Below are 22,251 nucleotides of genomic sequence, written 5' to 3' on the forward strand. Positions count from 1 at the left end.
ATGCCAGGAAAGTCAGCAATGGATGGCCACCCAAATAGTGCAGAAGAAATGCGAGGAATTGCATTTAGAGTTTGTGGATTTAAAGAAGGCTTATGACAGAGTTCCCAGAGAATTGTTGTGGTGGTGATTGGAGTTATGCAAGCTGTTGGAGATGTATGTTCAGACTATCATGGACATGTATGAGAGTAGTACAAAGATAGCAAGGAGCTGCTGTGGCTATAGTCAGTCATTCACTGACTATAGTCACAGGGAAGGTCTACCTCAAGGATCAAGGTCTACCTTAAGGTCTACCTTAAGACCATTCTTATTTGTGATAGTAATGAACACCTTGATACAGCAGGTTAGGTTAGAGGATCCATGGGTAATGCTTTTCACCAATGACATTACATTGTGCCATGAAGATAAATATGAACTGGAAAGGGATCTAGAGTGATGAAGGGCTGCATTAGAAGAAAACGGCTTACAAATCAGCTGACGAAAGACAGAATACATGTGAGGCTTCATTGAGAGAACAACAAGAAGCCAGTAGAACTAGATGGTATAGAGTTAAAGTCTGTGCAAATATCTCAGTTCAGTGTTGAGCCATGATAGGCATGTGGATACAGATGTTAAGAGCTGCATGAAGAGTGCTTAGCGTAAATTGAGAGAATTCCTGTTAACTTCCTGAGATAAGCATATGCCAAGTAAACTAAAGAGCAAAGTGTATAAGAGCACCATTAGGCCAGCCATGATTTATGGGTAAGAATGCGAGCCAATGAGGAAGAGAGAACTACTTCATACCGCTGAAATGAGAATGCTCAGGTGGATGCTGGTAAGACAAGAGCAGATAGGCTACAGCCAGGGGTCGGCAAGTGGTGTGCCAGAAGTGGTGTGCTGAGTCTTCATCTATTCACTCTAATTTAAGGTTTCGTGTGCCAGTAATACATTTTAACATTTTTAGATGGTGTCTTTCTATAAGTCTATAATATATAACTAAATTATTGTTGTATGTAAAGTAAATAAGATTTTTAAAATGTTTAAGAAGCTTCATTTAAAATTAAATTACAATGCATATCTTACCAGTTTAATGTGATCCTTGCCCTTGCTTTTCCTTGCTGAGTTTTCCGATGACTGGCACATATTTGGATACTTTAAGCTGCACACAGGCTTCTGAGTGATCAGATGTAACCAGCTCTGAGGGGGACAGAGGACAGATTTCATGTGTGAAAATACCTATTCAAACAGGTATGTGGATCCAAATGCTGACAGAATTGCAAACGCAATTTTCTTCAAACAGTTAAATTTCACTGGCAGAAACATGCAGCAGGTCAGAATAGAGGCCCCATGATCTCTCTCGGTAGCTTCAAGTGCACCCCGCAGATCTCCAAACTTTGATGCCCACAATTCTGAGCTTTTTAACTGAGTGAGCTGCATTTTGAAATCTTCAACACCCATCCACTGAAATACAGACAAATCCAAGTCGCTTTCCTCGAACTTTTCAGGTTTAATTAGCAAAGAAAGCATTGGGCCAAATCGCTGGAAATCTTGAAATCTGTCAGAAAATTCTGATTTCCGGTTCTTGCATGTACATTCTAATCTCAACGTGAAACGCAGTGCACTGTTCCACGTGGCGTGATAGTGATGTAAGCAGCAAATCAGGACTTAAAAATATTTCAGAACAGTGGCGCTGGAACAATTTTTAAGGTGGGGGTGCTGAGCTGTGCCTCCTCTTGCCCCTGTCTGCATCCCTCACTGCCCCAGGCTGGGGCCAGTAGGCCACAGCTGGGGGCAGCTGCAAAGCCCCAGGCTGGTGGCCAGGACCCCAGGCGGGCAGCAGAGCCCCCTGTGCCGGTGGTCAGGACCTAGGGCCAGGAGAGGGCTGAGCGGGGCCAGTGGATGGAACCCCAGCTGGCAGGGGGCCGGCGGCCCATACTCCAGGCCAGTAGCAGAGCCCCTGGGACAGGTGGCCAGGACCCGGGCAGTGTGAGTGCCACTGAAAATCAGCTCCCATGCTGCCTTTGGCACGCGTGCCATAGGTTGTCTACCCCTGGGCTACACAATGAAATGTTTTGAGCTACGATGCAGTTAGCCCTACCCCACCCCCCGCCCCCATCACAGAAAAACTAAGGGAGTATCGACTGAGATGGCTGGGTCACATGAGACAAGGTGAGGGATATGTTAGCCAGAGAATACAAGAGCCCGTAGTCAGGGGCCAAAGACCATGAGGAAGACCTAGAAAGAGGTGGTTGGAGATGGGGAAGGAGGACATAAAGAAGGTTGGTGTCCATTTGGAAGATGTACTTTACACAAGCACTTAGAGGTCAAAAACAAGACTCCAATGGACGGGACAGGGTGAAGGCAAAACAGCATAATGTGTACGCAGAGGAGGGCAGAGCTGAAGTGCGGGCTGCAAGTTTACCTTGGTCATTTCCTAATTTTTCATTGCTGAAGCACGTAACCTTCACACTCATTCAGCAAAACCTCATTCCTCAAACTTGGCGTTTTTCACACCCTAAGTGTTTCCATTCATTCCAATGGGTAAATTGGAGTAGATTCATGTGGTTATTTATTCATTTTTATTATGCGGACAGGAATCAGAGAAAGACACACATCAAACATGCTGCCAACAGTTGTAGTCCGTTCTTTGTAGAGAAGCCGGCCTTCAGCATAGTACCAGGAGGTAATTTTTCACTCAGCTTCACTGTGTTATTTTATTGTACACAAGCGTATTCCTAAGAAAAGATGCTGGAGCCCCCTAGTGTTTGATTCTGAGGTTTGCCAAGATCCCTTTATTAAATGCTGTTACACTGATGAAGCATAACAATCCCAGTTCCACGTGTGTAAAGCTGATAGTTCCAGTAGCACTGGATTTAATAAGATAAGCAGCTCCTTTGCAAATAGTTTAAAATTCAACAAGAAAAATAAAGCTCTGAATTATAGTTCAGCTGTTAAATCATGAGTTTAACAGCAGTGTTACAAGTTCCTCATTTATCACAGTACAAAGCATAGTACAATCATAACGACAAAGAAGGCCACTATTTTACTTACAAAAATCTGATTAGAGGACAATATTAGCCAGATTATATGTATGAGAGAAAAAGTGCCTAAAAGGATCTGTTATTTCTATATTTTAAGTCTTTGTAGTGGAGGAAGCCAATCTTCATCCATGCCTGCTATGCAGAGCTGTTTGACATGATCAAGTTCCATTTAGTAATTCAGGCAAAACCCGGAATATTTTGAGTCATCACATATTGTAGGGCTGCACACAAAGTTAGGTAAGAAAAAACGTTGATTCCTGTGACTATCTCATTGAATTTTAACCCAATTCACATCAGTTTAATTTTTTTTTATCATGACTTTTCATAATTTTTGCCCTGCCACCATTTTTGCCATTGCACTTGGCTGACAAAAGCAGCCTTTTGGACTGATATGAATTTTAGTAGGAGTGTTTGCTAAGACAAAAGGCAGCTGAAAAAAAATAGCCTCCTTCTGCTCTTTGGAAAAACTGAAAAATTGATTGTGAAACCAAAAAATGCTGCTTTTCACAAATTGGGCGAAAATGAATTTGCTTCCTTTTTCCTCCCATTTTGTTTTCATCCCATCCTTATGGAAATGTCTGATAGAGTTCAATAAGGATTAAACCAAGAGGGCTCTACAGACATTTTAAAGGGCTCTATGAAATTCTAAAAACCTATCAAATTTCATTTAAAATGTTATCTTTTCTATAAGTTGTTTAAAAACCTCTTATAGGATTTATTATCCTTGCTGTAGAATTCTTTAGGTTGTCTAAAAAAATCTAGTAAGATTATAATTCTCTATTACATTCTAGAGGAGTGTTCCATTTAGGGGTTATTATATTATTGTTTATAAAGACCTATAAGTGCACATGGTACTTTACAAACATGTAAAAGGACAAGGTCCTTGCCCTGAAACACTTACTATCTAACTCAAAGAGACACAATCTGTGGGATAACATTATATAGCAGATGAACATGTGAAAATACTGTCCCTGGGGAAATCAGCATCAGAAGATTGTACAAAAATACCATGTTTTATTGAGGAATTTGAAGGTGGGACAAGGAAGCCATATCACAGACATGGGGTCTGATTCTCCAAGCAGAGGAGCTCCACCGTGGGCACCCTCAGCTCCCAGCTGGATACCTTGCTGGACTAGCCTCATGAATCAGGAGGCTTTTCCAAGGGCAAAAGGCCTCTGACAGAAGGAGCGGGAGCCTAGCAATGCAAAGTCACTAGTGGCCTAAATAGAAGACAGTGGTTGTGTATGTCACCAGAGGCTAGCACTGCACATTACCCCACTCCCTTTCCTCAGACTCAAGTCCTAAGATCATATTGTTCTACCTCAAAACATAGAATCCTTGACCAAGATTTGCTGAAGTGACCACAGATTTTAGGGCGCACAGACTTAGGACACCTTCAGGAATTGCTAAGACCTCCACCCTCTCAGAAAATCAGGCCTCTTTAAAGTGTCTCAATTTACCTGCCTGAGAAGTTGAGGCACCCCACATCATTAGTTCCTTTTGAAAATCTTGGCCATAGTTATATAATAAGAGGTGGCATTTGCCCTCTCTTGATTTTGCTTCCTGGTTCTTACCTTATGCACAAGATTGTACTTTCATTGAGACAATGCATTTCCTCTCGGCATAGTTAAATATAAAATCCAAGGAAGAATTATGCTGCGTGTTTCAGCATGAAAGTAATAGCTGGGAGAAATAACTTTTAGGCATTTCAGTTTTCACAATCTGGAGTGCACTGCACATCAGATGTTCAAAAATGTAGTACAATTGCCTATCGCAACAGCTCAGTTGAAATGGAAATAACTGATTCTTATAGTACCTCCCACTCAGCCCAAATTCCTAATACCGCATGAAACAGTCCACTGCATGAGACGTGGAAGTCTAACAAAGCAAAGAAGGAAAAGTATGACAGAAAACATTGCTGTAATGGGACTTGCTGATTTGAATAAAGTAGCATGTCTGATGTACCATGATCTCTTTACTGAATGCATCTGCCCTATTTACAACTCTTTATTTTATATATTTGCACTTATTACAATTCAAGACAAGCTAACACATCCAGATTACAATACATTTCCATTTACCCTATAAAAAATAAACATGGGAACTTTATACCCTGGTGGAAACCTGCCAGGTCTCATGCCAGTTATTAGCAAGCCTTGCTACAATGTTAACATCATTTACCTCTTAGGTGCATCCTTAGAATTAAGATATTCTCAGCAAGCCCAGGGTCAGCTCATAATCGCCTGTCTTGTGTAAAAACACTAGCAGCCTTGGCAAGAGGTAATATCCAGGCTGGGTAGTTAGAGTAATCATTGTACTTTGCCACCAGTTCGTAATGTAAAGATTGCATTTATAAAGTTAGAGAGACAAAGAGGGTGAGGTAATATCTTTTATTGGACCAACTTCTGTCAGTGAAAGAGACAAGCTTTTGAGCTACATAGAGCTTGAAAGATTTGTTTTTCACCAACGGCAGTTGGTTCAATAAAAGATACAACTTTGAGCACCTTGTCACTCTAATATCCTGGAACCAACAAGGCTAAAACATTACCTAATTGCACTGGTGTAAATCAATGGTGTATATGAAGATAATGGAGCTATGCACCCTTACACCACCTGAGGATTTGACCCTTTTAATTTTGTTTTAGATCTTGGGGACCTGATTTTGCACTCACACTAGTTTTAGGCTTATGTAACTCCGTTCACCTCAGCTGGGCTACTCTTATATCAGAGGTGAGATTAGAAAGAGGCCTAAGTCCTTAGGACTGCTACAAAGGTCCTTCAGTGGACCCCAAAACATGTGTTAAACCTACAAAAAAAGGAAAGTATTGGTATCTGAAAGGTTCAATACCGCTGTGCATGGAAAAAAGCCTCTGTAAAATACAGTGGTATTATTTGCTATGTTCCCACCTTTCGCCCCTATGTAACTAGGTAAAGGCCAACACGCTGAGTTGCCATAAAGGTGCATACATGCTTGGGTGAGTGGTCACTGGAATCAGTACTCTGCTCCTCCCATGCCCTCAGAAGCCAGTGCCTGGCTGTAACAGTGTCCAAGTTCCCTGACCCCCACACATGATAGCTAAGATGCAGCTTCTCCTCTCACTTGTTGCTGAAGGTGCTAGTGGCCCCAATGCCTACTCTACCTCTGAATGTCTCTTCTTCCCTCCCTCCCCTCACTGAGTCCTGGGAGGAGTTTGCAATGTCTAGCTAAAGGAAGAATTAAACTATGTATGAGCCCACTGCTGCCATGACCCCAGGCTCCTTGTTCTCCAGTGACCACATGTGCCCCAGTACCCGGCAGGCCAATCTCCTCCCCTTTACCACCTCCATTGAACCCATCACTGACACTCCCTTTCTCTACACCCCATCCAGATTTCAGGTCTGGTTCACTTTGCAAGTGCCAATCAATAGAGAATCTCCACATTGCTGTCAACACTATCAGTTACATCATCCTTCTCAAGTGTCTTGAAGGTACCAAATAGGGCAGCCCTCTCTAGGGAAGTTAAGCCTCAGACACTCTCTAGGTCAATTCTCCCCAATCCATGGCAACAGCTGCCAGGAAGAGGAAGAAAAATCTCCATGAGGATCCATTGCACCTCTCTTGCTCCATGGGACCTGCAGATAGTACTCCTTCGGGCAGGGTTAAAGTAAGGCATAGACACTACAAGTTCATGCTTAGGGCCCCAACTCCTAGGTCATATGATTACACAAAAATTGAGCTTTCATTTAAAGAAAAAGTACAAAACTCTAACCCGCATACTTAAGAAGAAAATCTGCAAAACATGACCCAAACATCACCGATGCTACCTTTGCCTGAGTCTGCAGACAGCCTGAAACAACAGCCCTGTGAGGTGTCATCTTCCCTAGGTATCTCAACGGGATGTTGTTGTCTCTTTTGCTCTTTTTACAACAAAAAAGATGAAGTCACACTGATCCAACTGGGTTCCAAATTACAGTGTTTACTAAATGCACACAAACACGCAAAGTCGGCTATGTACATACTATGGCAGCTTCTAAAATATAGGAGACAGTGAACATCACTAGAGGGTTCATAAGCTATTTAACAGAATACTACTCCTTTTCTTATTCACAGTAGGTGTTAAATCCAAGATCTACGGTTCGGGTGGGAATATCCCGCACCAACGACATCCCAAAAGTATGTGTGGCAGAAGGAGAAGAGTGCGGAGGGGTCAGCCAAGCCACTTGCCGAGGGACTCCGAAAGCCAGGGTGTAAGTTGCTATTCCTACTTTTCTAGGCATGGGGAAGAAGAAGAGACCAGCTGATGTTCCTGAGTGAATGGGTCCCCATCCTGCTGCCCTTTGCCTCCAGGAAAAGAGGGTACCATGGGATGGGCTGAGCCATGATGCAGAAGCACGGTCACAGGCTGAATCAGGCCCTGCCTTTGGGCCTTCTTTACATTTACTGTAAGAAACTCAGCCATTTACAGAGGGTATAAAATAGGGGGAAGGGCCCTTAAGGGGCTGTTTAGTATAAATGAGCATCAGGCCTGACATCTTTAAGCGGTAGTAGTTTTCAAAGCCGGTTCTGGGGTTGGCTCTAGGGATAACCAACCTTAAACCCTGTTCTGATGGCAACCCACTCTTGCCCACTCCCCGTGAAAGCATCTCCCCATCACAGCTGAAGCTGACAGACGACTATGTGCTCCTCTCTGAAATCCCTCTCATTTTGGCCCTTCTCCACTTAAAAACATCTGCTAGGTGCTTTCTTTTAGTGTTTCACACACAGCTAGTTTGGGATGAATATTCCTTCCCTTCCAGTCTCCCCACTTTTGAACCGAATCCCCGTGCTTTATATTTTAAGAGCAGTAGTCTAGTGTGTGTTTTTATCTTGGATTTGTTTCTCTTCTGCTGTCCAGAATCCCACACACTTTGGCATGGGGATGGGGTGCTATAAATTCAATGACTATTTTTATTGAACAGGAAAACAGAATCTTCAGTGCTCTGGTCTGAATCCTGCCTCTCTACCAGCTTTTTTCACTTGCATGTGTCTTCAGGGCTCCATCCCTTCAGGACCCCTTCTCTCATCTTCTGATGCTGCTGTCTCCCAATTACCTGCGTGCCATGCCCCTGAGCTCACTGTTTCCAACTAGTATCTCCCCTGTCAAGTGCAGCTCTGCTCTGAACAGCAAGAACAGTACCTTCCTGCTGATCAGAACTGGACCACGTGTATATTCAGAGTCACATTTGCTGACTGTTTTATCCCTGTAGTCACCTCCTAGCCAACACATCTAAGAGGAATGAGCTGGACCTATTCCTTCTGCTGCATCAGCAACAGATTCCAGTTACAGAGCCAATCATTTACACCTGTGCAAACCCACAGTCAAATTTCAGAGTCCATTGGAAAGAGTTTCTTGCAACATAAATTTAGGACATGCTTGAAAAATGCCACCAACACAACTTCCCCAGCAAGTGATAATATGGACACCACCTGGAAAGAGAGGGTGACTTAGAGAAACGTCACCCAGAATAAGAGAAAAAGAAGCCAAATCCATCAACAAGACACTCAGAATCCTGAGCAGATCAGCACAAGACCAAGAAAGTGGTGGAAACTGGTGGACCAGGATGCAGGAGGATAGAGAAAAAAAGAGAAGAAAACCATAATAGGGTGGCATAGCTATTGCTGTGGAATACTCTAAACTAGTGAGTTGCCCAGGTGTAAGGGAGGGAATAATTTGGCCAGGAGAAGCTTTCTTATTCATGAGGCCGTATGAGAAGGAAAGAAACCAGTTCACCTTCAGATCCCAGCCTGAATATGCAGGACGAGTAGGGAAAAACCCACCTCTTCACTTGCAAATGAGGCACATTTGAGCAATCAGCAGGGGCAGGATAAGGTGCCAGTCAGAGCAGACTGTGGCCGGCAGGACAGGTGATGAAATGCGAGACGGAAGAACCCAGCTTGGCTCTCAGATCCCAAATTGGTGGGATTGGGCTTTTTTTTTTAAAAAAAAAACAACATCTTTTTTTATTTATAAACTGAGCAGATACAACATCCAAAGGACAAAGTCTCAATAAACATGGACACCCCCCATCCCCACTCCCTGGTTTGTACAGACTTGCTTTTGGTGCTAGAATACTGCTGTTTCTGCTTCTCACCATCGCCACAATGCACCATATTTCATCCTTACCTAAGGAAAGTGTAAGTCATGCCCGAAGGGGTAAATCCCTCCTCCCCCAGTTATATTGAAGTGAGCCTGAGGCAGGAACCAAGATTTGAGCATTATTAAGACGATGGTGTGGGATTTTCAAAAGCACCAAAGTGAATTAGGTGCACAAATCCCACTCACTGTGAGATCTCTGCTCCTAGCTCTTTTGGAAACTTAGAAAAGCCTATGCCAAGACCCTTAACAATCCTTAACAACAACAGAATGTTGGGAATCATTAGAAAAGGGATTGATAATAGAATAAATAATAGATAACAGAAAATATCATAATGCCGCTATATAAATCCATGGCACGCCCAAATCTTGAATAATACATGAAGATGTGGTCGCACCATCTCAAAAGAGACATATTGGAATTGGAAAAGGTACAGGATAGGGCAACAAAAATGATTAAGGATGTGGAACAGCTTCCATATGAGAAAAGCTTCATAAGACTGGGAATTTTCATCTTGGAAAAGAGATGATTAAGTGGGGGATATGATATAGGTCTATAAAATCATCACTGGTGTGGAGAAAGTAAATAAGGAAGTGTTATTTACTCCTCATAACACAAAATCTAGGGGTCACCAATTGAAATTAACAATAATTAATTGAAATTAATAGGCAGCAGGTTAAAAACAAACAAAAGGAAGTATTTCTTCACACAACACACAGTCAACCTGTGGACCTCTTTGCCAGAGGATGTTGTGAAGGCCAGGACTACAACAGGGTTAAAAAAAGAACTAGATTCTAAAAAAAGAACTAGATAAAAAAAGAACTGTTCATTCCCTCTGGGAGCACCTGGAATTGGCCATTGTCAGAAGACAGGTTTCAGAATAGCAGCCGTGTTAGTCTGTATTCGCAAAAAGAAAAGGAGTACTTGTGGCACCTTAGAGACTAACAAATTTATTAGAGCATAAGCTTTCAAGTGAGCTGTAGCTCACGAAAGCTTATGCTCTAATAAATTTGTTAGTCTCTAAGGTGCCACAAGTACTCCTTTTCTTTTTGTCAGAAGACAGGAGACTGGCCTAGATGGACCTTTGGTCTGACCCAGTATGGCCGTTTTTATAGTCTTCAAGTTTGATTCTGTAAGCTTCTAATATCTTCTTGAAAGATTCTGCTTGCCTTCAACACCCCTCGAGGCCACGCACCTCTCAGGAGGCTCCCAGCGCCTGGCAGGATCAGAATCTTAATTCTGTGAACGCGGGAATGTTTTCTCCGCTGGTTTTTATTAGCAAGTGTTCAAGCCAGGGAGTCAGTTTCATGCCCATTGTTCCCACCACAAGGCAGGCACTACCCATTAGGCCATCTTCAGGAGAGGAGAGAGCTGCCTCTGGAGCTCTGCCTAGGGCACTACATTCCTGGTTAGCACTGGTCCTCTGTTCATTAAAAGGAAGAAAGCACTTGGCACATGATGGGTTCAGTGAATAGAAAATCTGCAGAGTGTCCTTTAGTGCAGTTCATTTAAATTCTGCAAATGCGGGAGTGTAAACCAGGCAATAAACTTTTGTGAATCAGACCATGAGTCATGATTAATTTATCACCCTGATCTAAATACATCAGGAAAAATAATGTAAATGTAATGTAAAGTAATGTAATTTCTCCTTACCTCTGCATGGGCCCTGCTGCTGATGGCTGAAGTATAAACTAAACTAGAGCATATAAAAAGATGATTTCCGAGCAAAAGCCTCTGTTTAATGTTTCCTGTGCATTACATGTTCCTCTTGCCTCATGGATGTATATATTCTAAACCATATTTCTGCTGTCCACAGAAATTTCCTCAGCATATGTATACTTTCAAATCTATGCCTGAACATGTACATGGGGAATAAATAGTAATGAAGGTCCTGAAGTAAATACCAATGTTGGAATTTCATCTTGGAATCCTGCTGACATTTACAAATGTCTAGAGCTTTCATGGTTCAGGACATCAGCAGAACATACTGATTCAGTTTAAACTCTGGCATGTCATTATAGGTACATTTAAACAAATAAAGTGCATGGATTTCAGGAACAACCTTTATCTGTAAGGTTAAGATATGTGGTTGGTTTTTCTGTGTTCCAAAGAAAGAAAGAAAGAAAGAAAGAAGAGTACAGTTTCAAGTACTGAAAAACACCATTTTTTCATATAGCTCAAAGTAGGCAAAACACAAAGCCTGAAAGTTCCCAAACTTTCAAAATATTATTAAATACTGTTTGTCTTACAGTTGCCCTAAAGAGATTAGATTTAGGTGCTGTCCATACAGGCACTGATAGATAGCTCCTGCCCCCAAAAACTTCAGTTCTAACTAGACAATAAGACAGACAAGGAGTAGGAGAAAATAAATATTATCATCCTCATTTTTCACAAGACAAGATAGGAAATCTATGGCAGAGCCAGGAATTTAACTTAGCTTTCCTGAGCTCCAGTCCAGTGCATTAACCACAAGATCAGCCTTCCTTCACTTTTGGGAAAAGGCCAAATTTGAGAAATCTCAGTGCCACTTTTAAGGGACATTATAAGTGACTAAAAGAAGGGGGAGGGGAGGGTTGGAATGGAAGAGAACCTCAACCTCAGATATAGTGTAGCTATTGTGATACTATAATGCTGTCTGGGCCACGGTCTTACTGCTTTGCCCATGTCATGAGCTGTAGCTCACGAAAGCTTATGCTCTAATAAATTTGTTAGTCTCTAAGGTGCCACAAGTACTCCTTTTCTTTTTGCGAATACAGACTAACACGGCTGCTACTCTGAAACCAGTGGTTGAACTGTATGCAAAAAGCCATATGTCATCGTGCATGTATCTGGTGGCTACTAAGCAGCAGAATCTCAGCATACAATGCTAAGTAAGAGGCAGGGGAGGGCTATTGGTACACACGGAGGGAAGTGGAGGACTCTGGAATGAGAGGACTTTGCGGCCTATACTGCAGGGCAAGAGACTCTGCCTTCTCCTATGTACACCTTCAAAGTAATTCCCCAGCCAGCCACCACCATCATTCCGCTCACAGATCGGCGACTTGCTGCCTTAACAGGTGCTTGAAACAGCAGGTGACTGGAACACTTGTCTCCCCTTCCCCACTCCCCACCCCCTCCAGCCAAGCCCCTTTTCTCCTGTGGATGCAGAAGTCAGTCAGAGTTGTGTCCCTTGGCTCCCTCTGTCCTCTGGAATCTGAGGAAGGACCACATGGTTGCAGCCCCTAAAAGCCACTACTGTGCACTATTAATTTTACATGCTCTCCTGGTAATGTGAGGGCTAAAGTGCTTATATGTCCATACGCCTCAAGGAGCCTCATCCATACGTAGCAGCCATTTCAAAATTAGAAGGCATGCCGAATGCCCCAGGAGATCACTACTAAAACCAGGGCTATTCAGACATTGCAGGAGCTTGCTCACAAATAATCTTGGTGCGAAAAGGTTCAGGAACTAATGACGTCCAGTGAGGCGTTTTCCAAGCCTTGTTGATGTCCATGGGTGGATTTAAAAAAAAAAAAGAGTTTGAATTAAAATGGTTCAACTCATTCTGAGAACAAGGTGGTGGAAAAATGAACTTCTGTCCAGGATTTTTAAAATATGCATCCTTCTCTTGTAACACTTATAGGGCTGTAACATTTGGGGTTAGAGAATTGAAATAAGTTCCTCCCCCCACTTTTTTTTAACAGCAAGCGTAATTAACCACTGGAACAATTTACTTAGGAGTTTGGTGGATTTTCCATCACTCCAAGCCTTTACATCAAGACTAGATGTCCTAAAATATATACTATGGCTGAAACATTGTGGGCTTGACACAGAAATTGCTGGGTGAGGTTCTGTGCTCTGTATTTTGTAGGAGGTCAGACTAGCTGGTCATAATAATTTCTTCTATCCTTAAAAACCAATGTCTCTATGAAATGTAGTAGGCAGATGATTGCCATGTAGGAGATGTGCGTTTGAGTGTGCTGGTGAAAATGGGTTTTGATTTGACTGGCCTTTATCCCATTGAAAAACCACCCTTCTTATATATGCAAGTTCATTAGATCTGCAATAGCTCAGCATGCCATAGGAACTACCTCCCTGGTCGGGGGGGAAAGCTTCTTAATGGGTTGTGCAGTAAAAAAAAAAAATCCATACGTAGAGCACGAGGCATGACTGCAGTGAAGCTGTGGCCTAGATGGCCATGGTATACAGTGGGTGGGTGTCTCTGCTGGAGTCCCGGCCATGTTGTGCATGCATTTTGCATGGAAAGGGGCATTCATTAGTACAGGTTCAGATCTGAGCCTGGTTCTTAATGATCTTGTGCTTCAGGATGCAAATTAATCTCTATCAAAGACCACAATGAGACCTATGTGGGGGGAAGCTTATCCCACATCTTCCTACTGCTGGATTCTTACCCCTTCCTCTGGAGCAACTCGTACCAGCCACCATCAAGGGCAAGATACAGGACTCAATGGACCTTGGGTCTGATCCAGCCTGGCAATTCCTACATTCCTGTCCGAGCAATGTTTGGTGGCCTAAATGAAATGAGTTTCTGGTTTAGCCCACCTGTCTTTATCAAAACTAGCATCCTTTTGTCAGGCTCGGCAGAGGTGCTAAAAACAGTGGATTTGCAACTGAATGACCCTTTCGCCTTATAAGAGCCCCCTCAGAATAGGTCTGAGGCATATTGGTGAGCTGTGAACTGTCTCCATTCAAGGTTCCCTGGCACATTTCTTCAGAGTCAGGGTTTGTCCTGGTGTTCCCGGGCTAATGTGTCCTTTTCCCCCCATTGTGAGCCCCATAGGTGGCACCAAGAGGCAGCTGCAGTTCACTGGGATTGCATGTAATGTGTGAATAATTAACTACTTACAGTGCAGTAGTGTACAAAGGTTCCATTCAGGATTAAGGCGGTAGGTGCTGTATAAATAGATAGGTAGATGCAGTCCCTGCCACGAAGATCCTACAATCTAATTTAAAACCAGGTACAAGTGAGGGTAACAAACAATAGGAAGGAGGAGGGATAGAAAGGATGGATGAGGGTAGCTGTAATAAGATCATGCAACGACATGAGCTAGCTATGTGCTCTGAGAGTCTTGGATGAAAAATGCTATCTAAATGCTGCTGGTGTGAAAAGACCACAACCGATCATGCTGCCCATATTGTCTCACAGTTTCCTTATACTTCCCCCAGCAGCCCGAATTCATCGGTTGTTTCTTGTCTTACACATAGATTGTAAGCTCTTCGGGGCAGGGACTGTCTCTGTGTTCGTACAGCACCTAGCACAGTGGGGTGCTGGTCCACAAGTAGGGCTCCTAAGCACTACAGTAATGTAATTAAATAAATACATGAATCAATATTACTATGCAAATCATACAGCTGGAAAAATTTACTTATGGCCCCAAATAGCCTAAATATTTTATAAATGGCTTCGTGTAAATTCTCCAAATTAGTGTTCTCTTGAATGTCATTGGTTATAACATTATCTTGCTACCTCTAAATGGTTTCTTGAGCTATTCTTCCACTACAATGCATAAAAACTGCCAGTTTCTTAGCAAGGGAGGGTGGGGGAAGCCCATAGGTAATAACATATATTTCATCCTTTTTTCACTAAAAAAATATTTTGATTCTCCAAAGACGAGGTTCTTTAAAGGTCATATTTTGATATAATTTTTCCCCCCAGTTATTGTTTAAAAAGATCAGTAGTATTGACCTTGACAACAGTGCCTCAGAGGTTTAGTGACAATCTACTCTGTATCAATGAGCACAAAAAGCCGCTTTTATGGGCTGGGGCGCTCTCAGTGCATTTGATAGCAGGCAGATCGGCTTTTCTTGACAAGACCCCAAGTAAAAAGATTTAATATATCCATCTCAGTGTGAATTGGATCGTACCCTACTGACATTAGATCCCCAGCCCCAGGGAAAACCATGCTAGGTGCTGTGTGGCTGCATTAGTCTGACCTAATGGCTGCACAAAGGAACAAAGCATGACAAGAATTAAATTATATCGTGATGGTAGAATTGTCAGTCTCTCACCAACCTGTCTCGATTCCCACACTTATTAACCGTTTCAAGCAATAAAACATACAATTTAGGGATTGGATTTTTTAATTTCAGTTCTATTGTGGGCTGTATAGGTGGATCACATATAACGGCTACATTAATTATTGGATGAGATACACATTCCATTTTGTTCACCTTTTACATAGGAAGTCAAAAGACGTGTTAAAGATGTGTGCCAGTTCATCAGCTGCTGTAAAACAGGATAGCTCTGCCGATTTCAATTTACAACACCTGAGAATCTGGCCCTGTGATTCTTTTATATCTGCTGTATACAAAATTCTACCAGCCTTCATTATATTGAAAAATAAACTAGATCATCTTGGAATTTATTTTTCTAATGCAAATAATTTTGAAAAACAAAACAAAGCAAATCCTCAATAAGTCTATTTAAAACCATAGGGTGAAACCTGGGCCCAATTGAAGTCAGTCGGAATTTACTGTTGACTTCAGTCTTTCACTCACAATCTTAATTTACAACCAATTTTGCAGAGTAGTCCCAGGGTTGAGAGAGCACGAAGAGCATCTACACTCCTTTCATCTTAGCTGTGATGAATATTGCTAGGCCATAGCTGAGGTTCTGGCCCAATTCGTGACATTTCGTAACATGCCTGAACTAGTCAACACAATCAACATGCGGAACTCTTTGCCAGAGGATGTTGTGAAGGTCAGAACTATAAAGGGTTCAATAAATTCATGGAGGATAGATCCCCATGAATGACTATTAGCCAGGATAGGCAGGGATGGTGTCCCTAGCCTCTGTTTGCCAGAAGCTGGGAATGAGCAACAGGGGATGGATCACTTGGTGATGACCTGTTCTGTTCATTCCCTCTGAAGCCCCTGGCATTTGCCAATGTCAAAAGACAGGATACTGGGTTAGATGGACCTTAGATCTGAGCCAGTATGGCCGTTCTTATGTTAACTAGCTTTCTGCAGAAATATGGATGGGAATCAGGTTTACTCCACATAGAAAACACTAACATTCATGAGGTTGTACTCACAACACATTCCTAAAAACACTGTCACAATTCACTGTGTCTTTTTTTCATTAATATTGTCATGGTTATTCTTCTGCAACATCGATTAGCACATTTTTGTGTAAAGTATACACAGGGTTTTAAACTGATCTGCTTTTGTCACTCTCTGCTGTAGCTGTATGAGCAAGTGAATGTAATTTGAAAGGTGAGCGCTCTTTTATGGCTTGAATCCAGCAATAATCATGAAAAATAGGTAAACCGAATGAAGCAAGATTTAAGTCAAGGACCACCACCATAGCTCATCACATTAGTGACTGCAACACAGTAGATGCTGTTTTTAGAAATCCCAGCTCAAATGGCTTGTAGTACATTAAAATTCCTAGGTCAATCCATCAAGGGGTTTTGCTTTGCAGCTCACAGATGAGTTTGAGAAACAAAGGACCAGGTTGCTCAAAATCCAACTTTGGTCGAAATAAGCCTCCGTGGGGTTTCATTCCTCATACAGCCCTTGCCACCAGGTGTTGATCTGGGAACCAGGACAAAGAATGTAAAGGAAAGAACAATGAGAAAGAAATGGAAAAGATTAATCATTCCATCAAATGTAGACTCCTGAGCAGCACATTTGTTCCTCCTGCATCAAAAGTTCTTCCATTGCAATTCAGAATAATCACCTGGCATTTAGGTTGCCTTCGGCCTTTCCCCCCATTTTGAGCATGTAATTATTCACACCAGGTGCATTGCTTCCACCCATCCCTTAGGACTTTACCATTCACAAGCACATGAATTGTAATTTGCCAGCCTTCACTAAAGTTCCTTTGTAAAAGTCTCCTACCGTGGGTGTAATGTTACACTGACTAGGCACGCAGGACAATGAAAAGGGAAATAGAATTTACCCAGCTAACAAAGGGTATTAGTGCTCCCTGCTCCAAACCCCAGGTGACTGTACAGAATTGATTGCAGGGTCTCCGGTGACAGAAGGCTTGTGGCATATTAAAAACCGTGAATGTGGCAGCGGCAGTAGAAAACAAATACACACGGCGGTGGCCAATTGCTATAATTGTAGTGTTTTGTGTAGCTATTTTTTGCTAAATGCAACTGGTGTCATTTAAAATTGAAATCAATGAAAAAAATTAGCCAGCAGGCTCCTTAATACCAATGGCATGTATTCAACTGGATTAGCATTTTTCAAAAAAGAAAGATCTCCAGCCCTGCTTTATTTAGATTATAGGGGCCTGTTCTTCTTTAGTATGGAGCACCCCAACTCCCACTGACTTCACCAGGACAAGTGCCCCCTCAGCACCAGTCCGGATCAGGCACTGAAGTGACAGTATCACAAGAATGTGAATCTCTTGGCAATGGTTACACATCTAGTGAGCTGCAACCATTGCTTCCCAGGCTGGCCAGAGTCATCTCATTGTGTTGCCCCTGTCTGTTTTATTGTTTCCATTTGGGGCAGGCACCATCTTTTTGTTCTGTGTTTATACAGTGACTCAGACAGTGGGCACCCCATCCAGCACTAAACACCATTGTAAGGCAAATAAAGAATGACACCGAGGAGGAGGTGAGAGTTGGGTTATTCCAGTTCCCAGTTCCCATCTTTGATTTGTTCTCGTGCATTGGCAAGTCACAGGCCACGCGTACATTAAGGAAAGAACTAAGAAGATCAGAGGGACAGTTAAGACAATGTCTCTGATTGTTGTTTTTTCTCTTTACTGAGAAAGGTAACACATACACTAAGTAAAAATAACTGGAGATGTTAGAGATGAAAAATACCATGCTAGGGCATCTGGGGTTGGCTCCCTACAACACTTGCTACTGCGTTGTCCTGGATTTGAACATCTCAAGCAATGGGGTTTCTGCCACTTTCCTTGGGAGAATATTCCATTTCTTAATTAATATGTCACACTGTCATCAGGGAGTGTTCTCATGAGATTCAGCCTGCTTGTTCCCTCTTGAAAATATCCACTCATTGTTCCTAGTCAGACCTCTAAATGGGAAAGGGTAAAATATGGAGAGGGGCAGAACGAAGAGAAGGATGACTGGCAATGCATGAGCTTCCTGGGTACGAGTTCTTTTACACCTAGTTTCTAGGATTCCCTGGAAGACAGTGGGAAGGAAAGCTCAGACAGATCAGCTCACATCACATCTTTATTCATATATCTCTTCCCCATCCCAATTGAATCCCACCACTGCCTCCCTCATACCCTTAGTGTGAAGTTTAATCTTACCCTCACCTCACCTCATCTTCGCAAATGGCTTTGACCCAACTCTGATCATTCTGCCTATTGTCCCCTCACCCCATGCCAATGATTAGTGTAATTGCCTAAGGGACTTAGGAGCTGAGCCTATGTCCTAATTTCAAAAGTGATGTAGGCCTGGTCTATACTACACAAAGTTAGGCTGACATAAGCTGCCCTGTGTTGATCTAGTTGTGCGTGGCGCTACACTTAAAGTTGTTTCCCACCAACATAAATGCCCCATTACAGCAGCTTAGTAACATCACCTCCCTGAGTAGCATTGAGCATGGTCAATTTATGAAGGTCAACACAGTGCAAATGTAGATGTGGCATTACCTATGTCAACCCTAACAGTCCAGTATACCACAATGCCCAACACTGACTGCTCTGGTCACAGTTGTTAACTCCACTGCCCAGAGATCACGTAGCCCCCTCTCCCCACTCCTACCCTTTAAAACCCTGTGAATGTTTGCAATGCCTTTTTCTGATTCTCCAGCTGAGCGAGCGCACCTAACAGCCCTCCACTGTTGTATACAAGTGCCCTGCTGACCGTACCAGCTACACACTGCAAACACACTCCTGCCTAGACTAGATGGGAGATACTGGTTCTCCTGGGCCCATGGGGAGAAGAGGCCCTGCAGGCACCGTTCCAAGCCAGCTGTAGAAAGGGAAGACATCTGTGAACCGATTGCTCAGGGGGATGCAGGAGAAGGGGTACAATAGGGACCAGCAGCGGTGGCAGACATACCAGAAGGCCAGGGAGGCCAACGATCAATTGGGTGCAGAGCCGCAGACTGGCTGCTTTTACAAAGAATTGCATGCCATACTTGGTGGAGATCCCACCACGACCCTGCACACTACTGTGGATACCTCCAAGGAGCCTGAGACACAGACCCCTGCCTCGAACATGAAGGAGGAGGTAGACAAGGAAGAGGAGGAGGCATATGGGGTGCGGGACAGCTCAGTGGTTTGAGCATTGGCCTGCTAAACTCCAGGTTGTGAGTTCAATCCTTGAGGGGGTCATTTAGGGATCTGGGGCAAAAATTGGGGATTGGTCCTGCACTGAGCAGGGGGTGAGACTAGATGACCTCTCGAGTTCCCTTCCAATCCTGATATTCTATGACTTCTGTGAGGGTTCAGCTGTGCCACAAGCCAAGACCTGTTTTTGTCTCCACCACAGTCCAGTCAGTCCCTGCAGATGAGCACGGGCGAGCCTGAAGCAGGTGAAAGAACCTCAGATAAGTGTGTAAATAAACTTCCCATGACAGTTATGACTCCTCCAACTTATCAGGACATAACCATCAAATATTCATTAATTTACTCACGAGAAGATGTAGAAGATACAGAGATACATTTGTTTGTATACACAGGGAAGTCCTTTGAATCCTCCTGAGAGATCTCTATGAAACTTCCAGGGAAGTATTCTGCAATCCTTCCCTACAGGTTCCTAAGGATGGCAGCCTTCTGTCTTCCTTTGCGGTAGGACACTTCCCCATGCCAGTCACTAATAACTTTGGCAGGCCCCATTGCAATACACAGGCTAGTGGCATACAGGGCAGAGGTGGCTTCAGGACACCAGCAGCAGCTGTGCTCTCTGTGCCTTTGTTACTCTCAGGGAAAGAGGGGTTATGAATTTTAAAGTTTTGCTTTCTGTACATACTATACCGGCAGTAGTACCTCTGTGTGTCTTATCTGTAAATGCAGCCATTGCAGCCTTGAGTAGTAGCTCCTCCACACCCAAAGAACACCTGATCCAAATAAGGAGGAGAAAAAAGAGCGTGGGAGGACATGTTCTGTGAGATCCTGCAAGCCAGTGCTGCATCAGACTTTGAACAGGGGGCCCAGAGGGTGAATATCACAGAGAGCCTGGAGAAGAAAAGAGTGGAGAGGAGAAAGGCCCAGGAGGCCCAGCACGAAAAGGAGAAGGAGATGCACCAGGACATAATAGGCCTTCTCCATCAACAAACGTAGACACTACAGCCTCCTGTAGACCGCCACATTCAACAATCCCAGGCTCGACTGCCATTGCAGTCAGTGGAGAACTGCAGCATAGAGCCTCCTGACACTCCCTCCTCCCAGCATTCTACGTGGCCTTAGGTCCTGCTGCCTATCCCTACCACTGCACACTGGGGGGAAAGCCTGGACAGCCGTAGCTTCACATACACTGACCTGTCAGAGCCACAGCCAATGTATGTATAGCTACAATGGACGCCACTGTTCCTCTCCTTTGTTTATTTATTAAAGTTCTGAAATTTTTCTGAAGTTAAAATCAATTTACTATTATGTTCTGCAGATTTCCTAACTGAATGAAACTCTTATCTTGAGAGTGATTCATCGTTGTTAGTTTACAACACATGGTGTATAACGCCAGCTAGCAGTGAAAGTAATGGCCACAACCTATGCGATCAGTGGCAAACACTGTAGTCGTCATAAATGTGCAACAAGCACCTCAACATTATTAGCTATGCTGGCAGTGATACAGATGTGCAGCAAACACCACACAGTTCCTAACAGGCCCCCAAACTGCAGGGCCAGGTGGCGCACAGTACACCACAGCACGTTGCTGTGGCTCGCTATTAAAGTGCTCTTTCAAAGCCTCCCTATAGCTCTTCGCTGAGCTCATCTGACAGCCCTTGTGTCTGGTTGTTCAAACTCTGCACACAGCCGCTCCACATCTGCCCTCCACCCCTGCAGCAAGTTCTCCCTCTTTGCTTCACACATATCATGCAGGACACAGCAGGCAGCTAAAACAATTGGGAAATTTTTTGCATGGAGATCCAATCTGGTGAGTAAACAATGCCTGCGCCCTTTCAATCTACCAAAAACACATTCAGCTGTCATTCTCCATATCTGAGCCTGGAGTTGAATTGCTCCTTGGTTCTGTCAAGGTGGCCAGTGTACAGCTTCATGAGCCAGGGGAGCAAGGAGTAGGCTGGGTCCCCCAGTATACTCACTGACATTTCAACATTGCCAACAATAATCTGCAGGTTGGGAAAGACTGTCTCTTATTCTACCTTTATGAACAGTCTTGTGTTCTTAAAGATGTGAGCGTCATGGAGCTTCCCCGACCAGCTACCATTGATGTCAGTGAAGTGTTCCCAGTAATCCACCAGTGCTTGCATAACCATGGAAAAGTAGCCCTTTCTGTTGAGGTACTCTGTGGAAAGGTGCTCTGTGGCCAAAATAGGGATGTGTGTGCCCTCCATCGCCCCACCACAGTTCAGGAACCCCCATTGCTGCAAATCCATCCATTATGTCCTGCATATCGGGAGATGATTAATGGCCCTGCAGGCTTGCATAACTACAGTCCCTACTGTGGATTTTCCAACTCCAAAAATGACTTCTTACTGACCGATAGCAATCCAGGGTTGCACATTTCCACAATTTGATTCCCACTCGCTTCTCCACTGTCAGTGCAGCTCCTAGTTTGGTGTCCCTAAGTTGGAGGGCTAGGGCTAGCATGGCACATAGAGCCAAGAATGTGGCCCTGTGTATCCGAAAGTTCTGCAGCCACTGCTTATCATCCCACACTTGCCTTACGTGCAATCTCACGAGTCAGTGCTCATGTCTTGGGCCCAGAAGCAGTGCTCCACTTTCTGAAACTGCTCTGTGAATACCACCAACCTTGAATTGGTTCACACTGTGTCCCACAGCAATCTGTCCTTCAAGGAATCGCCATGTTCCCCCCGGTTCTTCTTGCAGCTCTGCAAATGATGGAGGATTGCATGTTCTGTGTTTGCAACTCTCATGACAACTATGCAAAGCTGTACACAGGCTTCATGCTTCTGTGGGAAAGCATGGACAGAGTAGGTGCATGGAAAATTGAAAATAGGCATGAAAATTATGGGCTAGAGATGATATTATGGGATGGAC

The sequence above is a fragment of the Dermochelys coriacea genome, chromosome 6 (assembly GCF_009764565.3).
Source record: "Dermochelys coriacea isolate rDerCor1 chromosome 6, rDerCor1.pri.v4, whole genome shotgun sequence".
Taxonomy (NCBI): domain Eukaryota; kingdom Metazoa; phylum Chordata; order Testudines; family Dermochelyidae; genus Dermochelys; species Dermochelys coriacea.